Raw genomic sequence first — 23171 nt, forward strand, 5'->3', positions numbered from 1 at the left:
TCAACTTAATCATTGTAAAGTATACGGACAATCTATTACAACACGAATGGACATGTGTACCATAAATTTCAGCTCAGGACTTAATATGCATGTCCTGTTCCTTAAAAACCGGAAAGACTAAAGCAAGGACTATCACATTCAGAGATCCTTCAACAATTGACTGCACTATGTTTACTGAAGACGCTCTAGCTGTTCCATGACGTCATGTACTGGCAGTTGGCGGCATTGTCATTAAAGTAAAAAAAATAACGAATATCTGACCGCGCTGTATGATGACACGCCCCGTTGAAAATAATACGGGCAACACGCATCCCAGCACCGTGGCTAAACTCGGAGCATAAAAAATTATGAAAAGACGAGATGCTGCACACAGGAAGTTTAAGCAACCAACGCAAGACAATTTTGAAGCATTTAAACAAATATAAAATAAGACATCGCAAGTGACCCGCAACGCTAGAATCTGACATGCACATAGCCTCTTAAAACACAATACTGGACCTGCTATGGCATGGCAAGAACTAAGAGGAGCAAGTAAACAAAGAGACGACCATCCTATTGACGATTGTGGTGGTGATTATTGTTGTACCTATGGACTCGTTCAATACATAGTTCACCATCTTGGACGTACAATTGTCGAAGAGAGAAGAAACATGGAACGCTACATAGCAATAAAAAATCCCCTCCACCTGACAGAGAAAAATTCGACTTTTTCATGTGACTCCCTCGCAAGTTAAACAAGTCATATTTAGAACAAAATAAAAATCCAAAGTGACAGACAACATCGAAATAGAAAAGAGAATAACTATCATAATTTTATGTACTATAACTCACATATTTAGTAATTCACAAATGACTGGCACGTATCCCTCCGTATGAAAAGCTGCCATTGTTGTGTAGCTCTCTAAAAATCCTCACCTGAAGACATAACTGACTACGGACCGGTGAGTATATTATCGACTCTTTCAAAAGACTTAGAATATGGTGTACACAAACAAATTTCCAACTACTTAAAACACACGATTTCTTGGCGAATATCAGTCTGGTTTTCGACGCACTACTTAAGGTTACAGATGACATTCGTAATGCAATGGACAAGACAACTTAAAATCCTAGCTCTTCTTGAATTATCTAAGGCTTTTGACTCAGTTTACATAGACATATTACTTTCCACACGATTTAAGCTCTATTGTTCAACAAACAAGCTCCAGTGGATGAACTCATACCTGTTGGGTCGTCAGCAGACATTCAATAAATAACAATAACGTGTCATCCTCGCAATCCATATAGGTTGGTATCCCACAGGAGTCTGTCCTAGGACCACTTCTATTTTCAGTCTATATCAACGATATTACATCATCGATTAACAACTACAGACACCACATGAACACTAACGATATACAATTATTCTTGAACTAGGAACCGGCGATATGAACTGATGAAATTAAGTACAAGAAATACAAGTACGAGAAGTACAAGAAATTTGTAACTGGACTGGCACGCATAGACTTCCATTAAATAACGTAAAATCTCAAGTTATAATAATTTCTGACCCACGATTTCGTTCAAAAAGCATAAGCAATTTCTCTTTACCAAACTCTACCAGTTGATTTCAGTGAATCGGCTAAAGTTCTCGGTGTTATCATAGACGAACATAATTCATGGAATCAGTAGATTATCAGCGTTTCTAGAAACGTGCTGGCGACATGTAACTCACTTAGAAGATTCAGCAACATATTTTCTCAAGTATTACATGAAAATCTCATTTTCACTCTGGTATTACCTCATTTTGATTATTGTGACGCCGCCTACAACGACCGGACTGCTACTGTTAATGGCAAACTATTGTACAACACGCGCAAAACGCCTGTGTTCACTACATATGTGAACATTACTGTGACCAAGTTACATTTGCCTACGATGAACTTGGTTGGCTGAAACTCAAACAGCGCCGTAATTTTCATGCTTTATTATGCCTTTTCCATCGAATATTCCCTTCACGTTTACCTTCTTACCCAATCACAGTTTCAAAACACGGTATAAAACTGATACCGGTACGATCATTTCGATACCACCTCATTGCACCACGAGGTACACAACCTCGTCCGTTATTTCTTTAGCACGATAGGAGAAAACACTGTTAGAGGGGCCTCATCTGCTAGCTTCAGGCAATATCTACTAGGTAAAAGATGAAGTTATTGTTGTTATTGCATTTCTCCAAGCTGTACACTGTATATAAACAAACTGGTATTATTAAGGATAATTACTAAGGATTTATTTCTTTCTAGTTGTTTTACGTCGCACCGACAAAGATAGGTCTTACGGCGACGATGGGACAGGAAAGGGCTAGGAGTGGGAAAGAAGCGGCCATGGCCTTAATTAAGGTACAGTCCCAGCATTCGCCTGGTGTGAAAATGGGAAACCACGGAAAACCATTTTCTGGGCTGCCGGCAATGGGGTTCGAACCTACTATCTCCCGAATACTGGATACTGGCCGCACTTATGGATTTCTTTTAGATAGAAATTGGGCAAGTTAATATTCTGTGAATACTGTATTCATGTTATAATTGTGTGCATAATTATTTATTTCTTATTTCTTTCGTCTTTTTTTTACTTGTTCAGAGGTTGTAAGATGTTTCATGTGTAGTCTACTTTATTTTAATTCTGTAATGTACATATTGTACTTTCTGGTTAGATGGAAGAGAAGGCCTGATGGACTTATTCTCGCCAGACAAAATAAATCTATTCTATTCTACTGCAGACCTTAAGAGTGTTAACAGAATTTACGAGCAGTGTGCTGGTTACGAACTCTTATGGTTGTTAGCAGAGAATTTGCCATGGTGCTTCACGCCACTGCACTTTCCTTTATCACTTCTTCCTTCCCTGTCAAGCAAGGGTCCTGAATATCTGTCAAGCCCACACTTTCCTTCAAGAATATATTAACATTTGCTAGTTGCTTTACGTCGCACCGACACAGATAGGTATTATGGTGGCGATGGGATGGGGAAGGCCTAGGAGTGGGAAGGAAGCGGCCGTGGCCTTAATTAAGGTACAGCCGCAGCATTTGCCTGGCGTGAAAATGGGGAAACCACGGAAAACCACCTTCAGGGCTGCCGACAGTGGGATTCGAACCCACTATCTCCCGGATGCAAGCTTACAGCCGCGACCGCACGGCCAACTCGCCCGGTGAACATATTAACATTGCGCCCACCAGTATGGGAATGAAATATTGCAACTAAGACGTTCTTAACTGGAGTGTTAAGTTTGCCCGATGGTGCGGAAGTACAATGTTTGGTTTACTGTCGCGTCACAGTTATCTGTATCAGGTTCAACGCGCCTCCACAATCCTCTACTTGCAACAAGTTCCATAACCTAATTTAGGTCCACACGTCTTACCTTTAAATCGTTAAAGACCGTGTTTAACTATTACCTTTTTGGGCTCCCTTTGCTTCTCTTGCCGTTCATCGCTACGTGCATCGCTTTCCTTGTTTTCTATTCACTTTACATGACCCCCACCATCGAAGCTGGTACATAGGCCTACATCAAGTTTCTTCTTAACTTCATCCTTATGTCTTCATTCCAAGTATCCTCTTGCCATTGTTCCAGCAGTCAACCTTGTTACTTCCCTGACTATTTTTTTCTATCTTCTGAATTATATCCTGAGTCCACCCAGATTTCACTCTCTTACAACAAAGTTAATCTGATAACAGATCGATGCACATTTCGTACAAGAGCTCATTTCTATCGTACAGAAAACCGTTGATCGCAACTGCAACCTCACGGTATTAGCTTTGCTACACCTTGACTTATAACTCTGCTTTCCTAGGAGAATCCATATCGTAAGTAGTAGAAATGATCAGCTTGTTCTAGTTCTGTATTCCCTACCTGACATTCAATCCTCTTGGGTTTCTTCCCAACTTCACTTTACTGTAATATCATTCTTCTTTATGTCCCATGTCCGTAAGCAGACGTTGGCAATCTTGTAAGCTAAGTCATCTTATTGATGGCTGATCTGAAGAGAGCAGTTAAGAGAACCCCGAACCACTGACACAGCTTTCCCAGCCATCAGATCCTTCTTCTGCCCGGGCCGCGTCTTCCGCATTCTTTATTTGCAGGATGAGATAGAACAGACAGTACTTCTCAGGGTGTCGCACCACATGATCGAAGTAAGAGATTTTCCGGGTCTTGGTGGTGTTTGATAACCTCCTATTCCTTTCCCATCCGTGTCAGAAGGTCTTTGTTTTGAATCCGATGTACCGACCTAATCCGGAGCATACAACGGTAGCACCACATCTCAAATTGCTCTATTTTTCAAAACATTTTCTGTTATTGTCCATGATTCTGCTCCTTAAAGAAAGACCGAAAAGATATTTAGCAACGGATAACACGTACTCTGAACTCCAGGCTGAGGTCGCTGCCTTTGAGGACTGTCTGGAGATTGAGGAATGTGGTTCTCGCCTTCTTAATGCCGCACTTTCATGGATTGATTCCAATTCTCACTGACTGAAGACCTAAAGTAGGTCATCTTTATAGGTCTCTTGAGAGGTCTTCTTGCCACTGACATGCCTCGATCTGCCACTTACTGCTTGGCTACGATCATGTATTTGGTCTTGTTGACATTCAGCATTAACCCGAATTCCTTACACGCCCTCAAAACACGATCCAGTAGCCTCTGTAGTCCTACCTGGCTATCTGCAATCGGCACGATGTCATCTACATATCGAATGTTACTCATGAGCACTCCGTTGATGTTGATGCCGTATTTGATACCATCGAGTGCTGTTCGGAAGATGTGCTCGGTATATCAATTGAAGGTCGAAAGTGACAGTATACACCCTTGTCTCACTCCCCTCATGTTTTGCCTCTTCTGTCGTGCGATTACAAACTGTGGCATTGTCTCTCGGCTGCTAGTGGAACTTGGCTATACTCTTAGAAATGTTCATTTTCATACCATATTCGCTGTAGTGAAGCAGCCCATTTACGACAACACATAGTACTTGAAGGCGTTTGCTTGTATTCCTTTGTGCCCTTATTTCTTTCATTCTTCTGCTGTGGACTTCTTTTCTCTCTTTGGTCCAAGTTGTCCGTGTCGTTCCCTATGGTTTGTCCTCTTCGTCAACTTACCATTTGTGAATTTTGGATCTAAAGATCTCCCTGTTTTGAATGTCCTCTTGACTTATTCCTGCCAATGTAAGATCGATCCTTACTTCATAGGTTCATTTCAGAGTGTCTGTTTTGGCCTTACTCCGGTTTTCATAAAATTCAACTACAGTAAAACTACAATTATCCGGATTAATGAGTGCCGGACGTAACCCGGATGCGCAGAAATCCGGATAATTGCATTATTCATTAAATTAAAACAATGCCTTCAAATAAAATGCAAACTTTACTCCTAAATCCATTTTCTAAATTGTTTTTGCAAAAATACAGTGAACAGGGATCATGTTATAATACTGTAGTAAAAAGAACTGTAAAAATTATAGTACTGCACAAACATTGAACAATTAGCTGTAGTCACACACAACATGTCCAGCAAAGTTAATTGTTTTAACGAAGAAACTCGTTTACGAGCAGCGAGGTTCCGCATACACTTGACGCTGAGAAGTTGTAGGTACTGCGTAATCGTACTGGGGCTGTCTCTATCCACTCGATAGCTGCAGTCGCTTAAGTGCGGCCAGTATCCAGTATTCGGGAGATAGTAGGTTCGAACCCCACTGTCGGCAGCCCTGAAGATGGTTTTCCGTGGTTTCCCATTTTCACACCAGGCAAATGCTGGGGCTGTACCTTAATTAAGGCCACGGCCGCTTCGTTCCACTTCCTAGCCCTTCCCTGTCCCATCGTCGCCATAAGACCTATCTGAGTCGGTGCGACGTAAAGCAACTAGCAAAAAATCTATCCACTTTAAGGCACTGTCAAAACAAGCGAATGCCTCCCAAGCCTTGGGAGCGTGACACATTTTCCGATATTGACCCGGTTATTTGGCGATCTGGATGATCGGAGTTCGGATAAATGGAGTTCTATTATATTTTTTGTAATCCTGTTAGATTTCGTCCGTGTGTTTGTTAATCTACCTTTTCTAATGTCGCTGTGAATGTCTGTGTATTGTTTGTTTCTGAGTTTGTATTGTTCACCTGTGAGTTTGGGGCCCATGCGTTCTCTTCTCCCGATGTTTCCGATGTCTGCTCTTCTGTTCAACATTACTGTTTTCTGTCTATAGAGATATTCTGGTTTAATGACTGTATTGTAACATCTTAGGTTCATGTGCTTGAAAATGCATTTTGCGGGAGTCGATATGCCGTTTTAATTTCCTGGCTTTTTGTTTCGGTATAGTTTTCTTGAATTGTGTCGTGAAGGTATTTAAATAATTGTACTGCGTACTTTGTTCCCAGGTATTTAAGGGCTTATTTGTCACGGATAATGTATTCTGGGGTTTTCTCTTAATGATACCTGGATGCTGACATCCTATGATGTTTCTGGGGTCTCATAAATTCGGACCTAAGCACCCCTATTATGTACTGCTTCCAGGGAAGTGAAAAGAGTAATGGAGTAACCCCTCACCATAGCTAGCCTGTTGAGAAAGTGGGGCCACTTCGCATGATGGGGAAGCCCTTGAGGCCACGCCCATTAGGCACGCCCGTGCGCTACTCAATGAGGGATAATGTGGTTAAAACTGTGTTTTCTTCCTATTCAAGCACAATGCACCTAATTATAATATATTACACTATACACAAAATAAACATATATAAAAATGTACTTTTGATCAAACTAAAGCCACTCCCTAACCACAAATTGGCAAGAACAAGCATTGCAATCACAGTACAACTGTGAGTATTACTGTCCTTTGAACTGCGTAAGTTTGGTGAAATGTTATCTAAATTTTGTTCCTTAGATCGTTTCATTTTGCATTCTGAATATGTGTCTTAGTTGAACGCCTTAAATATCAGTATGCTGAATAGCGCACTGATTTTTAACTGAACTTTTCGATTTCAAGTCGTGAAATAAAGTTTTCAAAGTTGTCGCTTTCTTTTTTCACCCTATACCTCTAATATCTAAATATGAACTCTGACAGTTAGGGCTGGAGGGAGGAGCATTGCACGTGCCATTCCACGATGTTTCCAAGTTCTAGCATTCCTTTCTGCTACCCCTTGCTTCTGGCTCACTTGTTCCCTCGTTTCAGGCCGCTGTGTTCTGTTGTTGACACCTGGCCCGACTGTGACTGACTTGGACTCATGTTCCGTTATCTTTAACAGAGGCCAGACAGATAAGCTCAGACAGTAGAGCGCTGGCCTTTTGAGCCCAAGTTAGCAGGTTCGATCCTGATTCAGTCCGGTGGTATTTGAAGGTGCTCAAATACGTCAGCATCGTGTCGTTCCCTTGTGAGAGTCATCGGTCCAGCTCTTATTTCTGGTATGGCCAGCATTGACCCATGTCTCGTCTAGCCACACAATAGACATTAGATCTCGCCTTCGAATCTTTTGCAGGAACGTACTCCTTAGAGCTACTACATCACCTCTCTCCAACAGCAGCTTCCTACTGTTAATAGTTTTATATTTAAAACCAAGGTTATGAACCACTTCAGTAAGGAAGAGTAACTGCATTTAAAAAAGTCGTTCGAAAGTGTAAATAGCAGTTTTTGAATTCTTGGATGTTCCCTCCTGGAGTAGTAGGAATATATATGATGGCGAATAGCTTCCTCCTTAAACGGATCAACTTTGTAATTCTGGAAGTTCTAGGCCGCTTCTTACCAGGCGTGGACAGTTTAGATGGCCCCTCTTCTGAGTTCTTATGTGTCTCCATCGTAACTATTGTCACAGCACTTTTGCTAACTCTAAGAGCTTTCCTGGACTCTCTGGAATGGAATTAAGGGAGCATTCCTTTCCGAAAAACTTGTAGCCTCCTCTTCAAATAATTCCCTTGCGGCACATATCATTTCTCTTCCTTGGTGATGAATTGTCACACCTCGGCCGGCGGTATTTTTTCGCGAGGTGGACGAGTCCTGGGCCTTCCTCTCTCTCCCGAGGAGTATTCATCGTACTCGAAATATATATTAAAACTAGCGAATGTACCCGTGCTTCGCTACGGTATTCTACATTGTATTCGAATATCGAAGTAAATAGTGTACATGCAGTAAATTTTTAAAATTGCATGTCTCTTAGCGTTATCCGAGAAAGAGCATGGGGAGGTCCCCGTACGTTGTTTCCAATGTAAAGTGTTTGTTACGCATTTGTGATATAACGGCAGGCTCGCTTGCCTACTGGCATTCACAATCGAGTTGGGAAGTTTACATTATCATTGCAGGCCCCATTGCCTACTACGGGGACAGAATCGATTTGGGGAGTTTTCGTTAAAATGGCAGCCCCCCTTTCCTACTTCTAGACAGATTACAGTTGAGGAGTTTCTATTATAATGGCAGGCAATTACCCTACTATCACTCGATATTGAGTTGTGCAGTTATCATTATAATGCCAGGCCCATTTTCCTACTGCCAGCCAGGTTACTGCCAGTCACACCAAGTTGGTGAGTTTCCATCAAAATAGCAGGCCACTATGCCTAATGCCAGTCACATTTTAGATGAGGACATTTCTTTATAATGGCGGGCACCCTTGCCTACTGCCAAACACAATCGGGTAGGGGAGGTTTAAACAAAACTGCATGCTCACTTGCCTTCTGCAAGTCAAATCGAGAAGGGAACTATTCATTACAATTGTAGGCCTTCCTTACTAATGACAGTTACACAGGAGTTGGAGAAGGAACCCTTTCCTACTGCCAGTGAAAGTCGGTGTGGGGAGTACTGATTACAATAGCAGACCCACCCTTTCTCGATCGCTAAAAATCGACATCAGTGAATATATATAGATCGACATACGAAAGTATATGCGTGTTTACAATATTGAAGACCTTCATTTACAGATTAACTGCTACTAAACGTACGTCATATCGACAAAGGATTATACCATAAGACACGCCGGATTTAGTGGCCTAAATGGCTGGCCCTATGATATGTCATCTATTCTTGGGTCAGATTGAGTTAGAAACGTGGAACAGGGTAAAGGTTTTGTAAGATTATCTCACATTACATTACTTTTCGGATAATTATGTGACAGCTACATACATAGCATTTGGCTCACATATTGCTACTGGGAGGGCCAATTTTCGTGAAGAGTTTGATGATTCTGTATTTCATATAAGTAATTGAAAGTATGAATTATGCAAGTGAAAATTCCAAATTGACTTAACATCGATTAATAGAGAAAAATCAAACGTAAAAGGGATACAGATACGGCAAAAAGTCATAAGACCAAGGTTGTAGATCATTCCAAATTGAACGGAGATTGTATTGTGCAATCCGGTATGTGATAGGAATTTCCGAAGGTCTGCACCATCATTAAAATTGACTGCATATTTCGATATTCTTCGGGCATAAAAAGTGAAAAATTTAATGATCTAGGATGTTTTCCGTTCGTTACAGGCTAAAACGTATAATTTTGTCAAATTTCAATCATCTTCTTTTTCTTCTGGCAGATTATGCCGCAATCTGGATTTTGGGCGAGGCGGGAAAAATTAGGACTTTCAGGAAACTAAACCAAAAATTATGGAGATGGTCATTATTACCCCTTAAATGGAAAGCTGTACGAAAATTTCGCCAAAATAGTCAGTGTAGAGGCACATAGTCGTTACGATTTGATTTATATAGATAAGGAATCTGCTCCATGTAAAACACCTTTTGGGCTATGTCCGCTGGACTTAACCTGCAAAAGTGACCATTCATGATATCTCCATTATTAAACCTCCTGACGAAAAAATGCACATGAAAAAAAAAGATTTAGAGTTGGAATTCCATCACGTTTGGTCGATTTCCAGTCAGATTGGTCTTGTTCTGTATATATTGTGGAACAGTAAAATCACCATTTCGGTTCCCTATAAACCGCCAGTCCATTCCGGAACATGAAATGTTATTTACGTTTAAAACCTATCTTTGGACAGGTGGATGCTAAATATAAATTTTGGTTCGAATGTCTTCAGTAGTTTTCAAGTTGTAAGGAATACGCTTTACACGCACCCGCTCGTGAGTTAAGTCCGATAGGACTTGTACAGAAAAACGGTCCGTTAATGATATCTCCCTTATTAATCCTCGTATCGAAATGAAGCACATGAGAAAAAAGGTTTAGAAATTAATTTCTACCAAGGTAGGTAGATTTCCATTAAGTTTGGTTGTGTATATTTTGTGGAAGTGCAAAATCACTGTTTCGGTTTCGTATAAACCCCCAGTCAGTTCAGGGATTTAGAAATATTATTTGCCCTAAAACCTATCAAGGACAGGTGTATTCTAAATATGAGTCTTGGTGGAAATACATCCAGTAGTTTGTAGCACTCGCGTACACACGGCGTAATTAAGGAAGAAAATAATACAGTTAAGAAAGTTGAAAGTAATAGAAAATGGATTATAACTGAGGACAGCCGGATAACGACAAATATGTAAATGCCAAGTGAATGTATTGGAAAATCAAATGCCCCTCAATAAATTATGCTAGTGTGAGTTATGGATATAATAAAGCGGTAACAGAGGAGAAATTTAGGTCCAGTGATTCTCACGTAAAAAAGTAATAAGAAGATGACTAATGGTGTTATTACTTAATCTATTCGAGGGCGGTTATAACATCCAACAATATTCCGCCAATATCCCGCAGATAGGCCGATTGACGCCACTCTTGCATTCTACCCAAGGAACAACCACGAATTTAAAAGCATGATGAGGAAAATGGCAATACGTTACTTCCCTGCTGGCATGCGGTCAGAGACGTTGCCATGGTAACCTGTAGGTTCGTTGTCGGTCTGTCGGTCACTCAATGCAGAGCATGATACCAGCGGAAAATTGTAAATTTCTCCGTCATGTAAAGAGTAAGGTAAATTATGAACATAACGAAAGTTGTTTATAATGAAGAGACGTTTCACGTACGGTCCACGGAGTTTACAGAAAATCAATAGGATAAGAGAAAATCGAGGAAAACCATTTTGGTTTTCCTATAAACACCCCGTCTATTCAAAGATTTTAAAATAATATGCATATCGAAACCTTCCCCGGGATGAGTATACTCTAAATATGAAGTTTGGTTGAGATCTATCCAGCCGTTTCGAAGTGATGGTGGAAAAACCATTCAAGTTTTCCTATAAACCCCCGTCTATTCAAAGATTTTAAAATGATATGCATATCGAAACCTTCCCCGGGATGAGTGTACTCTAAATATGAAGTTTGGTTGTGATCTATCCAGCCGTTTCGACGTGATGGTGGAAAAACCATTCTGGTTTTCCTAATAAACACCCTGTGTATTCAAGGATTTTAAAATGATATACATATCGAAACCTTCCCCTCGATCAGTAAACTCTAAATATGAAGTTTGGTTGAGATCTATCCAGCCGTTTCGACGTGATGGTGGAAAAACCATTCTGGTTTTCCTATAAACCCCCCGTGTATTCAAAGATTTTAAAACGATATGCATATAGAAACCTTCCCCGGGATGAGTATACTCTAAATATGAAGTTTGGATGAGATCTATCCAGCCGTTTCGACGTGATTGTGGAACAGACAAACAGACAGACACGAAACGTAAAAACCACCGATTCGGTCTTGAGTTGACCTAAAACGGATAAATATCTGAAAAATTGGCAAAACAAAAGAAATTACAGACAGCGGACCCCCTACAATTTTATTTATATAGATACAACAATTGTACGTAATTAGTATTTAAAATACCGTTAGCTACTTCACAAAACAGAAACAGAATGTCACTCACACTGAACTGCTTGCGACATCTAACTCAGAAGTGAGAGGTTTGGCAACTCCAAGCAAGACGAGCTGGCCAGAAGATTTATCTCCATGGCAACCGCAGTCGCCCCACACTCGTTTCCAGGGCAATCATACCCCCCACTCCCTTTATCCCACCCCGGCAGGTAGTAAACGGACCTCCCTCTATGAACTGTCAGAATGCATCTTTAGATATTAGAGGTATATCATTCCTTCTTCGTAAATGGTAAATGATCATTCTCGCGCGTCTCAATGAAGCCCTCATTTTCCTAACTTATCAATTTCAGTTTCCCTTCTTTCATTTGACACTGTTCATGTACAAAGTTTTCTCCATTGTCCTCGCCCGAATAAGACCCTGAATAAACAAACGAGAATATTATTAGTTAAAATGGGGACTACCGAACTATGAAAGGAGTATATTGTGTTCAAAGCTCTTCCTGTAAGAAAATAGGAAATGTTCTCACCTTTTGCACCTGAACGGTATTAATGACACTGATAGGCCCCTTCAGTACGATATTACTTGGCTCGAGCGTGTCAACATCCGTCGATTGTGGTTCTTTCCTTTCCTGCAAACCATTATTATTTAGAATTTCATCCAAACGGAACAATGAAGCATATCAGCCACTATCTTAAGTCCTCAAGTGATAATTACCTTAAGCGCTGATGGCCGTAAGTAGATGGGATAGGCAGGTAATACGTTCGGGAAGGCATTCTCTCTCTGTCTCGGCCCGGATAAGTATATAGGCTATCATTAATTTGGCCAGGCCTAAAGTGCCCCGTACAAATAACACTATGAACACTGCCTTTGTCCACAGGGCCCGACGGTCTGGGTTCTTAGGCAACCTACACCAATCTATATTTTAAAATAATGACGTTGTTGTCCATGAAAAAAATAAACATGCGTGTCTACGTTTGAAACACTTATCGATGAAAAGCAATGCCGGGTTGTCTGTTCCTATCACTTCTATTATTTCACCCATACACACAACAAAAACCCATGATAAACAACCGTTACTTTAGGCAACTTGTCACAGGTAACTCACTGGGTGAATACAAACTTACGACTAGCAACTAGCTCACACTGCTCCCCAGCCGGCCTTGGTGCCGAACAATATGGCTGCCGCTTACAAGGAGTAGTCCCGTTTGACCTGGCTAAGGGCCACTCCACTCTTCTCACTTGCCTGATTGCCCCCAACGATCACATGGATTCGTCCCCGGGATTTCTTTCCCATTCCCCTTTTTTTTTGCTAGTGGTTTTACGTCGCATCGACACAGATAGGTCTTATTGCGACGATGGGATAGGAAAGGCCTATGAGTTGGAAGGAAGCGGCCGTGGCCTTAATTACAGTAAGGTACAGCCTCAGCATTTGCCTGGTGTGAAAATGGGAAACCACGGAAAACCATCTTCAGGGCTGCCGACAGTGGGATTCGAACCCACTATCTCCCGGATGCAAGCTAACAGCGGCGCGCTCCTAACCGCACGGCCAACTCGCCCGGTCACTCCCATTTTAACACATTGTCCAGGTAAAAACCTATTCCCATTTCAAACAGACTTAGGACTGTCAGCACTGACACTGCTAGTATGGTTTAAAATGTTGGGTGTCATGACATTCCGATTGCCCTGATGTTACTTTGTCCAGTGGAATAATTTGACAGGTAGGCTTATATTCCAAACAATTCATATAAAATAGAATGTATAAAATATGGTGCTAAAAGGAGTTTTGAAAGTTTTTAAGGAATATTTACTTAATACTCTGTCAGAAGTTCATCTTAATCTCGGGAGAAGTTCAGAAACTACTCTTCTCACGAAATCACATTTCATTATCGTACACCCCTACTCGGTGACATCACTCGCGGCTGGGGCCAGACTGGATCGCTCACCCTTAGGCTGTCCGTATAAAATGCCGAACAGTTATGATTGTTTAATCTTGGCTCCATCCGATTGGCCTGGGTTTGATTTCCGGTTCTGCCAAGAAATTTTTTATAATGTTTACTTTACATCGTACCGACTTTACGTCTTGTGGCGACGATGGAATAGAAAAGGGCTAGGAGTGGGAAGGAAACGGTCGTGGCCTTAATTAAGGTACAGCCCCAGCATTTGCCTGGTGTGAAAATGGGAAACAATAGTAAAACATCTTCAGGGCTGCCGTCAGAGGGATTCGAACCCACTATCCCCCGAATGCAAGCTCACAGCTAGGTGACCCTACCGCACGGCCAACTCGCTCGGTATGAATTTAACTTTGGACTTGGAGTCTGTTAGAGTCCGTTTTATAATTACAGTGATTTTGAGGTCTAAATATTATTATTTCAGTACATGGATCAGTGATGGCTATTATTATTATTATTATTATTATTATTATTATTATTATTATTATTATTATTATTATTATTATTATTATTATTATTACCGTGTTTTGTGGTAGTTATGCGTGAAAGAAGGTGCGGGCGTGAACGGGTCTCAAACTACGGAATCAAAGTTAATGTAAAATTTAACAAGGTTATATTTTCTTTTCAAAAACAAAGAACTAACAAGCATGGCAGGTACAAAGTAGCAAGTCAAAGGGTAGTTACAATATTTACAGGATTTGGGCTTCGAGCCCTGAAAACACAATGCCTGGGCAATCAGCTCAGTTTTACCTCCAAACACAAGTTTCAACAGAGGGGCAGAAAACCCCATTCATGCCTAGGAGCCCTAGCTCCAAATTACACTGAAAAGCCTCCACGAGGCATACAACACTCAATTTTCAAAAGAGCCACTCGCTCTCAAATTTAAGCCTCTCCCAGGCCACACCAAACTCCACCTTCAAGTTGTCCTCACTGGACATAGACACAGGGGTAAAATACCCAACCTACTGAGGTCTATTAAATGAAAAGGGGCAATTACATGACCTCTAAAATAACAATTTGAGAGGAGGCGATCTTGCACTCCTAATACACTTGTTTTTAAAACCTAATCTGGCTCTAGGCCACTAATGCAAGGGCTAATCCCATACTACAGAGGTGACTTTAGAAAAGAGCAGTTGGTTTTACATTAACGAAGAATAGGTTGAGAAAATAAGTTCACCTCAAAACAATGTGAGTGGGAGCTCGAGAGGGTTAGCACTCTCTATCCCAATATGCAGCTTAAAAGAGAATAGATGAAAAGATTGGTTACATTTTAGGAAAAGGTTACATGGTGGAAACGCTTCGAACCCGCTCCGAGAGTTAAACTGCCAACCTAGCAAGAAAAGAAGTTATTAAGAGGCCATTACCTGGTGGTGAACAGCCGGAGAAGAAAGAGGCGCTACCCGCCCCCTGCTATGTACTTTACACACTGAAAGATGGAACAGAAGTGGCCCGGAGACCCAAAAATCAGCAGTTTATATCCTCTCGCAGAAGTTTCGAGGCGTTAGGGGAATGAAAACACCCTCCCGCAAATTCTTTATTGGCTAGGGTACAGAAACATATCCAAGTTGGGGGAAGATACATCGGATTGGTCGGAAATAACTCAAAGAAATTTCGGGATTGGATAAATCTAAAACAAGGGGAAAAAGAGGGGTATACAGCCAACTTAAACAATAACAGAAGGAAATTTAGCAAAGAACAAACATTTGAAATAGAAATTTCTCCAACAAAATAGTTCTTTGACTCCGCACTAGGTTGCACTATTGGTGATCTTCAGTAGTGTCCTCTAGAAGAGAAAGTTCACACTTCTTACTTCAAGCGAAACAAAAACACATCAAAAATGACACAGTTCAAAAACTCAAAGTTTTCCATGTGGTGACATCTTCAGAGAAAGTAGAGAGTTAGTAGCGTAGATAAAGTTCAGACTTCCTCCAACAGAGGAGTTTCAACAGGCGCACATTTTAAATTAGCGGAGTGGAGGTGTACCGCCCGGTACAATTATTATTATTATTATTATTATTATTATTATTATTATTATTATTATTATTATTATTATTATTATTATTATTATTTCAGCCCCAGGCACTATCAATTACGAAAGTACGAGTTCAGAAGTAACACAATACAATACAACACAACGCAGTTTGTCTGTAAGTACATGGCACTGTTGACCACAATGTTTCACATGAAACGATAGCAACATGTCCACAGTTCAGGTTTTGTTGTGTGACGGTCAGGATGTGTATGTACACTCTCTAATGTTTTTGATACCCATGACTAGATGGAAATCCAAGCAAACCCCCGTGGATAAATATTTTAACAGAAGCCACATCACAGTGGATCTCTCTGAGGACATTCCACAGAGAACATTTTTATTTTCGTCATCCCTCTCTGACGTTAAGCCTCTTTCAAAGAAGGCCGCGTGAACACACAAAATCCCTGAGGAATGGCCCGTGTTTCCATGGCTCACACACATTTCAACTCTCTGTGAACAAACACTGAATGGGCAACCACTTGTTTTGAATACGAACAATACAGCTTCATCAGGTACGAAACATTGTCCATCGTTGAGCCCAGTGCGACTATTATTACAAATAGTACAGTTAGTAGTAGTAGTAGTAGTAGTAGTAGTAGTAGAAGAAGAAGAAATGGCTTTGAATAAAATATAAAAAATAACAAACCGAGTTAGTTGGCCACGCGGTTTAAGTCACATAGTTGTGAACTTGCATTCGGGAGATGGTGGGTTCGAATCAGACGATTCACGGTCCCTAAGGTGGTTTGCGTGGTTTCTCATTTACATACTGGCCAAATGCTGGAGCTACGGCCATTACCTTTACAATTCTAGCCTTTTCCCATCCACACACATCAGTGTATGCCTTAGCTTTGACCACAGCTCTATTTGCTTCCTTCTATACTAAATTGCATTCCCCTCTGGCCTTTTCTCCTTGCATATCCCATTTCTTCATAACTGTTCGCCGCTTTATACGGACGGCTTAAGGGTGAGCGATCCAGTCTGGCCACAGCCGCGAGTGATGTCACCGACTTGGGGTGTCGTCACTCACCATACAGCGAACCAATCAGGAGAGAGAGCCGGGCGCACATTGGCCAGCCTGCCTCCCACCACTGATGTCTTCACCCTGTTACCTGACTGTAGGCGTCCGGCAATGTGAGAAGGATCTGGACAGTACTCCCAGAGCATTCGCTTTCGAGAAGACACAGGAGGCGCCTCTATTCCCGAAGCTTCAGGAAGGGCCTGCCTCACTATTTAAGGCAGAGTAGATTGGTTTCAGTTGGATCGAATGGAGAGTTCAGTGTGAGTGAGTGCCGCTGTGGACAGTGACAACCTGAATTGAGGAGGCAGTCTGTGCAGTGCTCTCTCCGAGGAATTGAATGTTGGTTCTGCTTGTCTGTCGTCAAGGAGTTCAGTCTCTCGGTCCAGCTGCTGTGGAGTAAACGTTGTGTCTGGAGCAGCGTGGGAAATATCGACTGGGCATCGGCATGGATCACTGAACGAAGTCGGTACAGACAGTGTATGTCAAAAGGGGCTGTGTGACTGTCGTGCGCGGGCTGTGAACTGTGCCATTGTGATAGCGACAGCGAGAATGACTCTAAGTGTAACATCATTCTTAAAAAATAGCAACTGTGATAGCTCGATAGCTGCAGTCGCTTAAGTGCGGCCAGTAACCAGTATTCTGGAGATAGTGGGTTCGAGCCCCACTGTCGGCAGCCCTGAAGATGGCTTCCCGTGGTTTCCCATTTTCACACCAGGCAAATGCCGGGGCTGTACCTTAATAAATGCCACGGCCGCTTCCTTCTGACTCCTAGCCCTTTCCTGTCTCATCGTCGCCATAAGACCTATCTGTGTCGGTGCGACGTAAAGTAAATAGCAAGGAAAACAACAATGGTAATAAGTAGAAGTTGAATTATATTGATATTTCGGTATCCTTGTGGGTGTATGTGTTGATGATTATACGAGGGATGCTTCTAGTATAAGGGGGACTGGTCGATTTTCAAATGCCTCAATAGGGAACATGCGTAAAAAAAAATTGAAAATTACACCAATGATATATTATGTAAGAATATTAAATTTCTACCATTAAAAATAGATTTAAAATTATCTTTCCGCAAGGCGAGTAAAACGTCCACTGACGTAAACGGCGGGCTGTGACGTCACGATCCAGAGCCGCATGCAGCTCTACCAACCATTGTGCATCAACTATTGCTAAAAGCCGATTGTTTATTATTCGTGATCGCAGATAACTTCAAAATAACAGAAGAAGGATTCAAAAAAGCACAGTTAGACAGTCTACCACGTGGGGATGCCAACATAGTAATGTCATTCTTGAAAAATAGCAACTATTTTGTGGCCGCAGAAATTCGCGGATCAAAAGCAAATTGGTAAGTGGCATCTTTTATATATATGCAATGTATTGTAACTCATAGTATTAGGAAAACAATGAATATGGACAAAATCACTTAAATCAAATTTGCCATTTACTTCTAGATTGATTCCAATATTAGAGAATAACATTACATTTTCGGGCTTTCACCGTTACTAAAGTAGCAAATCGGACTTCAACACTAACGTAAAAATGTAGCTAGTATTATAGTACTATAGTTCTATAACCTATCATTCCTGAAAAATATAGATTTATGGTTTCGGCAACTGGCCTCCCACTTCCGGGGCCCAAGAAAGACAAACATGAAATATATTTAGCTCATTTTTTGTACACCTACCGTAATACTGAAAAGTAAACTACATTCATGTTACAGTCCTGGCAGATAAAATTATGGTGACAGTATAATAGGTTATGTTCAAATGAAGCGACAAAGTAGGAAATGTATAGTAAAATGCAAAATATGCCCTGAGCACAAGGTCAGATCCAAAGGTTATACAGTCACACTAATTTTGGATGAGGAACAGTGCTACATAGACAGTGTAGAATGTCATAACTGTGCTGCATATTCTGGTGAGTAAATAACCTTAGCAAACACTATAGGCCTAAAACTGTTTAAGTCTTTTGCTAATGAGTAGACCCTGTGGAGGAAACAAGTTAAATATGACAAAGAAACATATAAATATGACTTCATTTAGTTTTTCACAAGCTGATCATATCAAGCAAGTGACCTTTTGACATTTTAGTCACTCAATATTGGAATGTCTTTGGGCGCTGTGATTTTTACCCTTCGATTTATTGATTTAGCATGTATAACCTAAAACTTAGGCTAAGTTTGGATGATATTTCAAACACCAGCATCACTATTATTTGTACTACCAGTAATGTATTTCCACTGTTGTGTGAAATTATGTTATTTATTTCATTAATATTATGATAATAATTGAGCATAGTTAAATTGTAAGACTGTCACCACTCCAACTGACAAACATTGGTTTTGCAGAGATATACATTTGTTAAATTCGCGTTGTTTTCTTTCATGATGTACGCGCCTACATTTTTATGTTATAGAGTACTCATATTTAGCTATAGCCTAATTTGTTTACAAATGTAAGCTCTTCAATAAAGAAACAAATAACTGTCGCATGCCAAGGTAAACTGGTGTAATTAGAGCTGCCAGTTTGTTCATAAACCCTTTGATTTATTACTTCGACATGGATCACCCAAAACTTGGGTTAACTTTGCAGAATATTTTAATAATCAATTAATTTATGCACTGTTTATTACTTTCGTATTCCAAGATGTAATTGAAGCATTTTATTAAAGCATCGTATATTAAAATCTAAACTTTTACCACTAGAACAGCTGACATGGAAAAGCGACTGAAAATTCAAACATATTCAACAAATTCAAGAAGAAAATCAGCATCTTCTTCCCGTTCCGCTTCTTTCAATAACAAATCCAATTTTCTTTTTCAACAGCCAACAGTTCAACTTCTTGTGTTTTCTTTTGTTTTTTAACACGTGAAGACGAACACGAAGATTTGCTTCGTGGCATGGACTCTTCACTTTGTGGTAACGGTGACTGTATTATTTCATGTTCAGTAGAGTCTTCGGATATTCCTTCCTGACTTCTGTCAGGTTCTGATCCTTCTTTTAGACTTGATTCGACTTTGTCAGAAGTTGAAAACATCTTTAATGAAGAGCATCGCGTCAAAATATTGACACGATCATCGGCTCCTGCGCGAGATCTCAGATGATTCAGTTTCTTGCACTCACATTGGAAGTAATCTCTAAAATATTTCCATTTGGCTTTCACGCTTTTAACTGAAATATAAACAAAGAATATATCTGAATGAGAAAATAAGTCGTTCGTACTGACTTTTCAAATTATACAATATATTATGAAAGAATGTGACTTACAGATTTATCTAACTTTATTTACTACATTTTAAACAACTATTTATAATTAAATGAACCTGTTTGCTATTTCTTTCTGATATCTTGCTACTGGAGAGTCATTTCATTCTTCGGCGTTTAACTTTCGATTGGGCGTGTCGACAGTTCATCATATTATTAAACGGACTTGTATAGTAATATAGACTGTTTGACGGGCGACATACCTTCCAACCCCTACAATTGAAATGTTGCGAAAATAACTGAAAATTAATGGGAGAAATGGAATTTTCCCAATTGTCTGGGAGCGTTGGACGGCAAAAACGTAGAAATTAAATGTCCGGCTAAATCCGGCTCTTTATATTATAATTATAAAGATTACTTTACAATATTGTTACAAGCTCTTGTTGATGCAGATTGCAAGCTGTTGGTTGTTGATTTTGGGGCGGTTGAACGCCAAAATGATGGAGGAAATTTTAGAACTACCTCTTTATACAAATTATTGGAAAATAATACCCTAAATGTTCCACCTGCACGAGAACTCCCACAGACTCAGGATGTCGCTTCTTTTGTCATTATTGGTAATGAAGCATACCCTCGTTGACAGTACTTGATGAGGCCATATCCCCAAAGAATTTTAGACAATCGAAAACGTTTGTAATTATCGACTCTCAAGGGCAAGAAGAAATGTAGAATGTGCCTTTGGTATTATGTGCAGTAAGTGGCGGGTTTTACTGAAAGCAATAGAAACTGATGTTTCCAATGCAAGTAATGTCTGACTCGTTGGCTGAATGGTCAGCGTACTGACCTTCGGTTCAGAGAGTCTCGGGTTCGATTCCCGGCCGGGTCGGGGATTTTAACCTTCATTGGTTAACCCCAATGTCTGTCCCCAACATCCCTGCAACTCACACACCACACATAACACTATCCTCCACCACAATAACACGCAATTACCTACGCATGGCAGATGCCGCCTACCCTCATCGGAGGGTCTGCCTTATAAGGGCTGCACTCGGCTAGAAATAGCCACACGAAATTAGTATTATTAATGCAAGTAATATTGTGAAAGCTATTTTCGTCCTTCACAACTTCATTTTAATCCACGAACCTCTCCAGACGGTAGGTGGTCAGAACCTGATTGCTCACGTCGGTAATTCATTACGGACTAACACACCAACACAATGTTGTTTCTAGTACGGAGTTAAAAACATCCGAGGTACTTTCTACGATTTATTTAATAGCACTGGATGTGTAGCCTGGCAGAATAATTACATTTAACATATACATATTACTACCGATACCAAAGTGGAGGAAATTTATGACAATTATTATCGTTCATAAATAGAAATATTTACTTCCAAGCCCACTATTAGCCTGCAGAGCGATATAATTCTTCATGTTACCACCTGCCGTCAGTAAAATTATAAACCGATATGACAGAGTCTGGGACATTCTATGCACTATGTGACAAAGTTACCCATCCTGTCACAATGTTAATCCCAGTTTAAAGTGTCAGAATATTACTGTATATGTTTACTATTGGAATACAATAAAACTTGCCCGTTTATGCCAACTTTGTAGATACTTCAATCCACTTCTTTTGCAAAACAGTTATATTTTAATAGTTTTTGTGTCTTGGGTTCCATATTTCTTCTCTTTGAAACACTGCATGAATAATTTCTTATTCCATAGCTTCAGGAAAAGCGACGTAATGCTAAGCAATTAACCAACACTGCTCGTTATCTGGAGCTTCGCTTAGCTGTAAGAGCGTGCATGTTGTGAACACCTGGCTTAGCACTGGTTATGCTTAGCGTTGAGCAACACGCGACACACTATGCGAAGCGCGCTCGGTGTGCACGCAGCCTAAGAGCGTGCATGTTGTGAACACCTGGCTTAGCACTGGTTATGCTTAGCGTTGAGCAACACGCGACACACTATGCGAAGCGCGCTCGGTGTGCACGCAGCCTAAGAGCGTGCATGTTGTGAACACCTGGCTTAGCACTGGTTATGCTTAGCGTTGAGCAACACGCGACACACTATGCGAAGCGCGCTCGGTGTGCACGTAGCATAAGAGCGTGCATGTTGTGAACACCTGGCTTAGCACTGGTTATGCTTAGTGTTCAGCAACACGCGACACACTATGCGAAGCGCGCTCGGTGTGCACGCAGCCTAAGAGCGTGCATGTTGTGAACACCTGGCTTAGCACTGATTATGCTTAGCGTTGAGCAACACGCGACACACTATGCGAAGCGCGCTCGGTGTGCACGCAGCCTAAGAGCGTGCATGTTGTGAACACCTGGCTTAGCACTGGTTATGCTTAGCGTTGAGCAACACGCGACACACTATGCGAAGCGCGCTGGGTATGCACGCGGCCTAAGCAGTTAACCAACACTGCTCGTTATCTGGAGCTTCGCTTACCTGTAAGAGCGTGCATGTTGTGAACGCCTGGCTTAGCACTGGTTATGCTTAGCGTTGAGCAACACGCGACACACTATGCGAAGCGCGTTCGGTGTGCACGTAGCATAAGAGCGTGCATGTTGTGAACACCTGGCTTAGCACTGGTTATGCTTAGCGTTGAGCAGCACGCGACACACTATGCGAAGCGCGCTGGGTATGCACGCGGCCTAAGCAGTTAACCAACACTGCTCGTTATCTGGAGCTTCGCTTAGCTGTAAGAGCGTGCATGTTGTGAACGCCTGGCTTAGCACTGGTTATGCTTAGCGTTGAGCAACACGCGACACACTATGCGAATCGCGCTCGGTGTGCACGCGGCCTTAGTGTTTGATGCCGTTCTCGGCATAACTCTCAAGCCAGTCTTAAGTTACGTGCAGATCTAGCAACACCGCCTGGCAAAGTCCATTTGAAATCGCCCGCGAAGCGATGTGATTGGCTAACTTCTGTAGCTGATAAAATGACAACGGCGCCAGATATCAGACTAAATTGTTTCAAATTACTTATCAGTATGGCCAAACCTCTTACGCTCATATACCCGACCGCCCTGCACAGCCCGAGCACGCACTCCGTATCACTCCATACCTGTCGGTGTCTGTGCTGAAACCTCTGCCGTAAATGTCCTAAGCTTACTGCAATGGTTTCGTTACGTCGGACAAAAAATATTCAACGATAAAGGCATCAGGGGTCGGAATTTACAGTCAAAAGTTGATATGAAGCAAATTATTTATCATATTTTCTTCT

At 41.2% G+C, this 23171-nt stretch overlaps 1 protein-coding gene and 1 pseudogene across 2 annotated transcripts in view; one reads left to right on the forward strand and one right to left on the reverse strand.

The window, feature by feature from the left end:
• Positions 1-23171, forward strand: part of Syt4 (Synaptotagmin 4) — a 413267-nt gene that overhangs the window by 182708 nt on the left and 207388 nt on the right. The window lies entirely within an intron of this gene.
• On the reverse strand, positions 19472-21666 carry LOC136858826 (uncharacterized; annotated as a pseudogene).

The sequence above is a fragment of the Anabrus simplex genome, chromosome 1 (genome assembly GCF_040414725.1).
Source record: "Anabrus simplex isolate iqAnaSimp1 chromosome 1, ASM4041472v1, whole genome shotgun sequence".
In the NCBI taxonomy this organism is placed as follows: Eukaryota; Metazoa; Arthropoda; class Insecta; order Orthoptera; family Tettigoniidae; genus Anabrus; species Anabrus simplex.